We start from the raw sequence: 7,242 nt of genomic DNA on the forward strand, positions 1-7,242 counted from the left end.
CCCCTAAAAATCAAGTGTGTGGAGTGTTGTACCACATGACTTTCTAATGGAAAGAATTGAAGAAGACAACATTCCTGAGAATGTTCCTTCCTGAGGACAGAACAAAGTACTTTAGACTGTAAAATAACACCTTCTAGCTTTAGGCAGATGGCTTTTGGGCTGTGGGTTTCAGCGCCCTTTCTAAGGCAAGTCTCTTTCCACGTATTTAACACCAAAAAAAAGGTCAGCAACTTGCTTGTAAAATCTGAGATGGGGTCCTGGGCCATGGGCAGAGAGTAGGGGGAAGCCCTGTGGGTTGGGCAGGGGCAGCCAGTCCCAGTGGGGCTTTCAGAGTCCTAACATAGTCAATGGTTCTACCTGGAGTGTTTTATCCAGTGCTGGACCCCCAAATTCATGAGAGGTGTAGGAAACTGATCTGGCTCAAGGATTCCAAGATGGCATCGGCCTAGGAGGAGAGAGGGATGTGGACTGGTTGGAGACAAGGAAGGCTTGGGCTGACCCAATTAGCCTTGGAAAGGAGTTCCAGAGGCAGCACAGAAATGGCCACTACCAAACAAGGTAACAGACACAGGTTGTCTCTTAGGACTTTCAAGCTGGCCATCAGGGGAAAAAATGTCACTAGGAGGTTAGTTGCCTATACAGGCAGCTGGGTCTCTGCCCATGGAGGTTCTCAAGACTCAGCTAGACAAAACCTCAAGTGACTCAATCTAGTGTTGGTGACCATGCCGTCTGGGCAGACAGATGGATTTCCTGTGACCTAGGGGCCAATTTCATGAATGCCATCATCTATAACTGGAAACTGGTTTGACCTTCTGCCTCCATGTTTAGTAGTTCCCATTAAATCCTGCTGTGCCACAGAAAGGAGGCTCCCCCTTGAGGCACCATGCATGCCAGAGGCTTGTACTCTTGCAGTGTTAGCCATGGCTCCCAGGGCTGGGCAGGGCTGACCAGCTGCAGCTCCCCAGCGTGGGGTGCCCGGAGGGATGACTGGGAAGCCTGGACCTCGTGTTGCTCCATCCCCTGGCTGTGTGCAGCACCACAGTGACCCATGGCCAGCAACAGCGCTTGGCACACACAGGGGACTGTTTGCCCTTGGAGCAGCCAAACAGCCAGCCATGCTATTCACTCTCCAACCAAGTTTTTCGGTTTCTGACTGCTTAATAACATTATTTGTTGTTTCAATTTTCCTTTGAGGTTTAAGGAAGGGTGTCTTTGAGTGGCTGTACTAATTGCCAAGATTTCTTAAGCAGCTCCCTTCATGCCCTTGAAGTCCTGAGGGATTGCTGGGTTAAAGCCTGAGGAACTCCTGGGTGGGGCCTCCCACTCCCATTTTGCTGGGGGGAGATGATGCACACCCTGCTTAGCCCCTGCACAGGTTTTGCAGAACACAGAGGCTCCACTGCACCCTGAGGGGATAAATCCATGACAATGGAAATAAGTGAGAGGGAAGGGCTGCAAGGAGTGGTAGTAGGTGGGGTGCTGTAGATGGTGCCACCACTTTTTGTACATTTTGAACCTGTTGCTCAGTCTCGTTTTCCTCAGAGGTCACTGTGAGCCTGTGAGAGTTGCAGCTGCCTGTGGGAGTCGGGGCTGGGGCTCGGCCGTGTGAGCAGCTCGGGGCCTTCCTTGGCACAAGCAGAGCATCTCTGGTTTTGCAGCGAGAGGTGAGAGTTGGACAGCTCTTCTTGGCACTGGGACCTGCAGTGTGCAATGTCTGAACAGCAGCCAGGGCTTTGACCCTAATTGCTTTCAGTAAATTAAGGAAACACTTAGGGAGAAATGAGCAGTGCCCCAGGGAAAGATGAGGCATTACAAATATATTTTCCGACGCCAGTTGACTGTTTCCTCATCCAGATAGGAGGTAAATTAAGTGACTTCTTCCCTTCAGGACACTCCAGTGTCAGGCAATCACAAGCATGATTCTGCTAGGAACCAGTGTTGCATGAAAATGCTTCCTAGAAAACCCTGGTAGTCATGGAGTGGAGCATCATGAGCTGCTGTGAAGGACAATAGCCTGGATGCTGTGACAAGGGGTCGATGGGAATACTGTGGCTTGATTGCTTTTCAGAGCAAATAGCCACAGATCCCTTGGCTCAGTCAGTCCTGCCATACCTGGAGACTGCCACTTGATGGATGCATTCAGGGATGGGACAAAACCTTTGTACCTGCTGTGGTTTTGGTCTGCTCTGGTGCAGCACTGTGCAGGATCATCTCCTCCCTGCAAACTTTGGTCTAGGAAGTTTCTCCCTTCCCACCACGTGACAATTTCAGTTGCAACGCTGGCTGGCGGGAATGCAGCATGGCTCAGTGTGACCTGTAGTCTGCAGACCATGTACATCTTGATGTATCTAGACACACACCCACACAGACAGGTGGGAGAAGCTGTTACACCTCCCCTGCAGAAAGAAATGTTACTCGAAGACACTGGCATGCAAGTTTCTGTTTTCTCACTTAGACATCTACAACCTAACACATATCCTGTAGGTGGGAAGGTATTCTTTCAGTATTTTCCTTGTTCACTGGAGCTGTTTTTAATACATGGATAAACTATTTTATCCCTGATTCAATATTTGCCTGTTGATTTCCTTGCCCTTACCATTTATTTTTTGCAGCCCTCTTTTGCTTTATTTTTCCTCGTACCTTTTCATATTGTTTGCTTTAGGTGTAGGCTGTGGGTATGTGTTCACACTGCAATCAGTCAGTGTGGTCATACATGCAAGCAAGTTCATGGGTCAGTAGCAGTAGGGTGGATACAGCCCTGGAATAACTACACCCACCCACTTGTTGGACCCTTTTCAAACACACACTGTAGGTTATGGGATGGCATGGTGAGGGGGGTCCTTCTCCCCATTTCAGGTTTCTGGATGGGATGAAGGTGTGAGGAGGGAGTTAGCAGCTTAGGGCCATTCAGACTGCAAAAGAGACCATGGTGCTTTGTAATAGGGGCTGAGAAGATCCTAAGTTGCATGGAGAAAGTAAGCTAGAATAATGGAGAAGGTGAGCTGTCAATTGTCTCCTCTGCCACGAGGATGGGGGCCACAAGGGAAGCCAGCAAGCGTCAAAGCCAAAGGAGCTTCCTCTTCTTGCAGTGTGTCATTTGGATGAGGAACTCCTGCCTGCAGGAAGCAGCAGATGCTAGCTGGCTCATCAGGTTCAAAAAGTGGGCAAATATTTTTAAAACATGACAAATTCTAGAGTATTTTGCCGAGAAGCAGAAGTACCTCATGTTGAGTTGTCTTAGACTAATACATAATATCTTGGCACTGGAGCATGCATATTTCAGTGTTTCCAGTGCAACAGTTGTACTAGAACTGAGCGTCAAGAAGTCATAGTACTGAAATTCCAGGTTCAGCCTTCACACGTTGTTGCTCCATATATCTAGACTGATATTGCAATTTTGCCTTTTGCACCTTTGCCAGGAAAGGGATCTTAAAAAATATTTTAACATCATAGAATTTTGGCTTGCTCTTAAAGCAGCTCTCTCTTTTGTCAGTGGTCTAAAACCTCAGTTTTTGGGCCCACAGAACATCTCTTTCAGGGCAGGAGAGTGTTTTGCCTGAGTAGCTGTAAGTCTATGTTTGATATATGTGGAGGAATGGTCGCTGTTTGATCTCTGTCTTTGCCTTCTTCAGGAGCAGAACCCTTGGGTGGTGCTGGGTTGGGCACAGGGTGATAACAGTTTTCATTCCTTCTGCAGGTAAATGTCCAAAGTCAGTCACCTATATCCCTAATTTAGGTCCAAAAATCCTCTTTCAGTGTTTAGTTGGAAGGAAGGAGTTGGGCTTCCATGACTCTTGTGTGTCCCTTACAACTCAGGATTGTCTATGACTTCACGATGCTGTGAAACAGTGGAATTTCCATAATAATTATACTGGCATCAATCACTTCTCTGGTATTTGCCTGTGAGAAACTCATTACCAGGTACCTGGGGCCAGATGACTTGGAATCAGTTAAGATCTGGGCTTGGCCATCTTTCATCAACCCCTGACGTCCGAATGCCTACCACAAGCTGGCTCATGTTGGATTAGAAGTGAATCTGCCTGCTGGATACACGGGATGCCCTTTGGGCACAGACCACTGTCATGGTCCATGGTCGAAGTATGTGAGTGAGAAGTGATCAAATCAATGCTTCTTTCAGAGTAACAGCAGCACTGGCACACCAAGATCATTGTGTGGATGTGATGTGTCTCAATACTAGGACATTCCTAAAGACTGAGGTGCATCTTAATGAAATTGTGAGAGCAGGACCTACGTAGCACCTCAAATCCAGCTCAAATGAGATGGACCAGATCCTCAGCTGTTCTTCTGTGCTTTTTTTGTCTTGGACACCCCCAAGATTTCTCACTACTTATCACTCCCTAGGCTGTGATTCAGGCAGGACTCAACACCTACTAGGTGGTGCACGTGGGAGCAGTCCTGCTGTGGTCAGTGGAGGACATCTCCTCACCGTGGTGCCATCAGGATCCAGACAGGTCCTGATGTGTTCCGTGCCACATGCACTGCTCACCCTCTGACACCTCAGAGCAACCCCGTGGGAAGGCTGACAGGATGAGTTCACCCTTCCAGAGCACCGAAAAGGAAACCATTTGATCTCTTATTTATTTTGAGTGTTACTCTGACTAGACATAGGAAAAAAACCCGACAAAACAAAATCAACTTAAAGCCTCAGGTGTTTATAAAAAATGTAGCTCGGTAAATTGCTGTTATAAAGGGCAGCTTCTCATGGGGTTGCAAATGAATGAAAACGTTAAGCTAAGGATTTGTCTTTCGTATTTGGCATCAATACCTGTGGTCATGCTCTGGAAGTTTGACTTGTTTTGTCATTTTTGATACACAAAATAAACAAAACCTGAGACAAAAGGCAAGCTTGCAAATAGGGGAGCAGCCACTGGGGAATTTTATTTTATTTGTTTGCATTTTATTACCTTCTTGTGCCAGCTAATAAGGTGACCTTGCAACAGACAGATGTAGATAAGGCTCACTGCCTCTGTTGTCTTATTTTGCAAGCTGGGAAGTAAGTTGCTGAAATTATTGAGAATAGGGAGATTGCCTGTGGGGGAAAAAATCTTCTCCTACTGTTAATTAAAAGAGTATAGTTTTATGAGAAAGATTGAAGTGATTAACTGTTATAACTGTTTGGGGGTAAAAAAATGAAATTAAAATGGGCTTTTTCATTGCTTCACCAAGAAGAAAAAAGCCATGGAGCTGAACCATAGTCAGCCACTCTGATCAGCAAAGACAGGAGGTTTACCTGTAAAAAGATAGAGATCACCTGCTGACAACATGAAAAAACTTGAAACCACATCTTTTAAAAACATTCCTGTAGTTTAAGCTGAAATTCCTCTTCTCAGACCTTGCCAACAACTCCTGGAGAGTATTAGAGTTCAATGGCCTTTCCTGGCAGGGCAGGCTGGTACGAGCCAGGGGCGGGAGGTTGTGTTGGGAGTGTGGTACCATGCGCCAAGTTTAGTTTTGTTGAATTGAGATACTACCAGTGTGTAGAGAAAGATAATGGGAACAGGCTAGAGCAGCAGCTGCACAAAGCAAAAGGAGAACTGAAACCATGCCCCAGTGCCAAACCTCCCCCCCCAAAAAAGGTCAGCCACCTTCCAAGATGGAGTAAGTTCAAAGGTGGCAGGGCAGAACCCACATCCATGTAATTTTTACAATCTTTCCTTGAACTCTGAGGTTTAAAGTGAGGATCAGGACAAGCACACTGTTGAAATCAAAGTTTTGCAAAACTCTACAGGACTGGAAGTATGACTGTCCCTGGTGAATACATGCCCTGCTTCCCTTGCTCACCCTCCAGCACAAATATAGAACATTTTTTTCAGAAGCAAAGTGTTACCAACATAAATCTGTTCCTGTTTGCAAAAATCTGTAATTTTGCTGTAGGACTATTGTGTCAACACAATTTAAGATGCCTCCAACCAAGCATAGAATGATGTATAAAACAGGTTGAGACTGGATTAGGAAACTACTGTCAGTGACTTCAGCTGATGTGGATTACTCTTGCTGCAGTTAAGTGAAAACCAGTAAGATACATCATAAATGTTCAGATTACACGCATTACTGGTTATGTTGTTGTACTGACATTCCGTGTGTACTTCACTTCATCCCATACTGCTCCTAAACAAAAATGTCTTTCACCCCCTAGGAGGAAGGAAATGCAGAATAAAAGGGGCACGGAAAGGTAAATCAGGGCTGCAGCGTTTTTGTCAATAGTGAAATACGCAATTGCCAGCGCATTGTCTGGGGCTGAATGCTGAGTGATGCTCCGTCTGCTGAGAACATTGGTGGTTCCAATGTTCTTGTTCATCTTCAGATGTCCAGTGAGATTAGGGATGTGTGCTGAACCCTCGGTGCCCTGTGGTGCCCTAGTCATGCTCTCAAGCAAGGACACCCAACACACACCTGCCAGCAAGCAGTGACATGCTCGGAGGGTGGTATCTGCTAACTCAGCTCCACATTTGCACCAAGGGAAACTGTCCTCCCAAAAGGAAATACCTGCTTACCCAAACCAGTGAAGAAAAGTCGGTGCCTTTGAAGGCTTCCACAGGGAGATCTTCTTTAGGAAGAACCCACATTTAGACGGGGCAGCCTTGAAAACAGAATTCTACCTTACTGAACCTTGGGCTGCTCCCATTGAGGGAGGCATCAGGACGCTGAGGCTGCTCCCACATCTGAGCCATCTCTAAGTTTCTGGGTGCCTGGGGACATTTGTATCTCTTTCTGGACACTGTGCCCGTGTCACTGGTGGCCTGTATACCACCAGCTCTCCTCTCTGTGCTGTAGGCTCATCTCTCCATCTCTGGTTGCCCTGAGGACCAGGGTGGCAGTGAGGCATGTGGGGTTCAACCATGTCCTGGCAGAGACCTTTGGCAGAGCTGCAAGCAGAGAGCAGCCAGAAAACAGCTCCTGTTCCATCACATTTCTTTCTCCTCCTGGACATAGTCTGATTCTCCTCTTTCCCACTCAGTGCTCCCACTGGGCTGTGTCCCTTGAAGTCTACCTCATCCTGTGAGGAGGGGGCCAGTGCTAGGATCCTTCAGCTTTTCAACCCACATGTGTAAATGCTGGATTTTAGCCCATGGCTCCAAGTATTTCTGTCCCAAATGTGATGACAGAAACCTCATTAACTTATAAGCATGTTAGACTGGTCCTAATGGGGAATTCTGTTCTCCTAAGGATTAAATGTTTGTGTGCTTCCTTGTAAAGTTAGCCCTGGAGTTGCAGTCCTGG

Source organism: Molothrus ater, chromosome 1, assembly GCF_012460135.2.
Source record: "Molothrus ater isolate BHLD 08-10-18 breed brown headed cowbird chromosome 1, BPBGC_Mater_1.1, whole genome shotgun sequence".
In the NCBI taxonomy this organism is placed as follows: domain Eukaryota; kingdom Metazoa; phylum Chordata; class Aves; order Passeriformes; family Icteridae; genus Molothrus; species Molothrus ater.